Source organism: Belonocnema kinseyi, chromosome 5, assembly GCF_010883055.1.
Source record: "Belonocnema kinseyi isolate 2016_QV_RU_SX_M_011 chromosome 5, B_treatae_v1, whole genome shotgun sequence".
NCBI classification, from domain to species: Eukaryota; Metazoa; Arthropoda; class Insecta; order Hymenoptera; family Cynipidae; genus Belonocnema; species Belonocnema kinseyi.
The window spans coordinates 5,530,531-5,532,733 of NC_046661.1; positions in this window are offsets into that span (position 1 = coordinate 5,530,531).

The window sequence follows — 2,203 nt, forward strand, 5'->3', positions numbered from 1 at the left end:
AACTTGTAAATGCGTAAACATAAATGGCTGAAGTTTTGACAGGCGTCATTTGAAAGATCAAGCTCGACGAAAATGGTTCACATTAGTGAATACTAATGCCATTTCTTAGAATTTTCAGGTACTTATCAGACTACCTAGTAGTTTTACAAAACGCGATTACGCCTTCAAAGAATATAGTGCTTTCGACTATTTATGATAAGATTTAGTCACATTTACGAGCATTGGAGTCCTTCGGAGTGACGACAGATAAATGTATCGTGATATCGTTTCCGCTCGTGGAATCTTCCTTACCATTATTAAACCTAACACAGCTCATTAAATTTTTAGAAAATGAAGAGCAAAATGAGTTGCGCATATCGATGGCGGTGCAAGGGTTCAACTTGAAAGGGCAGTATAACGGTGCTGAAGGCGGAAAGTATAATTCCGATAAAGTGCGTAGCGTCAAAGATATTCCTAGTGCGATGGGACTTTTAAAACGACGAATGGTCGAGAAAAAACTTGTTTATTTTGCAATTCTAGTGATCATGATAGTGCACAGTGTGAACTAGCGAAGAAAATGGAATTTTCCGCACGGCAAGAAGTCGTGAGAAAAAGAACTGCTTGTTTCAATTGTGTGTATATTGGGCACTAATGTAAGAAGTGTCGAGTGAACTTAAAGTGCGCCTGGTGTTCCCGTAGGCACGTAATTTTAATGTGCCCAAATATAAACAACCGTGACAGTGAACCTAAGGAGCCAGAGGTGAAAACCTTCTGTAATCTTGCGAAAAATCGCGATTCAGAAGTGCTTTTACAGATTGTACGAGAGACTTTATATAATGGCGAAGAAAAGATAAATGTGCGGCTTATTACCTACACTGGATCGCAAAAATCATATATTACAAAAGAAGCCGTGTCTCGAATCGGCTATGAACCGATCGCCGAACAGTTGTTGTGTCTCTCGCTTTTTGCTGGAAAAAGTTCGGGAACAGTAAAACATAAGAAGTATTTAGTGCATATTGGCAGTTCAGATGACAGTTACAAGCGTAAATTTATTGCGCTTGATGAACGAGTAATCACTGATAACTTTCCTTCGATCAAACCCGGTCCATAGTGCAGTGAGATGAAAGATTTAAATTTGAATCTTACCGATGTCGACGCGAAGGACGACGCTGTATCTTTTCTCATCGGGGCTGATATGGCAGGATAATTGCTCATGGATAAGCAGCACATTTTGAAGTGTGGATTGGTAGCCATTGAAACCTACCTTGGGTAGATGGCGATGGTGGTTATAGAAGAAACAGAGGCCAAAAATGACACTGTTCTATTTACAAAAACCTGTTCGCAAACAGTCAGGTAGTCGAGGATTTATAGTCTCTAGACATGTTAGGAATTAAAGACCCGAATGAGCAACGACTGCAGGGAGATCGTGAGAAATAGGTAAAACAAGCCCTCCTTGATGGTATGATTATGAACCAAGAAGGGTGGTATGAAGTTTGATTGCTCTGACTGGCGATGCGCCGCCTTTACCGCTCAATCGAGTTCGAGATGGGGCTATTTTTGAAGTAGTGGGCGTGGATTTCACCGCACCGCTCTATCTGATGAGAGGTCAAAAGGCATGTGTATGCTTATAGGAGTAATCAAACGAATATTGCGCCGAACGCTCAAAAAATCGTGTTTAAATTACAAAGAAATGGTCACAGTGCTAATAGATTGCAAGGCCATAATAAATTCACGACCTATAACTTTCATGTCCGAAAATACGCAGGACGCAATTCCGTTGACTCTATCGATGTTCTTGCACGAGATAAAAGATGTAGGCGTTTTAGATTTGGATACTATTGAAGATAATCGTTTTGATAAGATATATGAATACCGTCTTAAAATTAAGAAAGTATTAAGACGTCGTTTTAGGATTGAATATTAAGGGGCGCTAGTGCAAAAAACATGTAAAAGAAATGCTGGAACCGGTGTGCGTGTAAATGATATTGTATAAATACAAAATCAAAATGTCAAACGCCTGAATTGATCGTTACCGCGAATCATAGAGCTTGTCGCGGGCAAGGATGGTAATGTTCGAGTAGTGCGTCTACGTACAGCCGACGGTGAGCTGATGAGACTGATCCAGCGTATATATCCTTCATAAATTAAATATTCTGATTCAGAACGGAGTTGCATAAGAATTATGTGATTGTTGATCAAATTGAAAAATTCACCGAGATAAAAG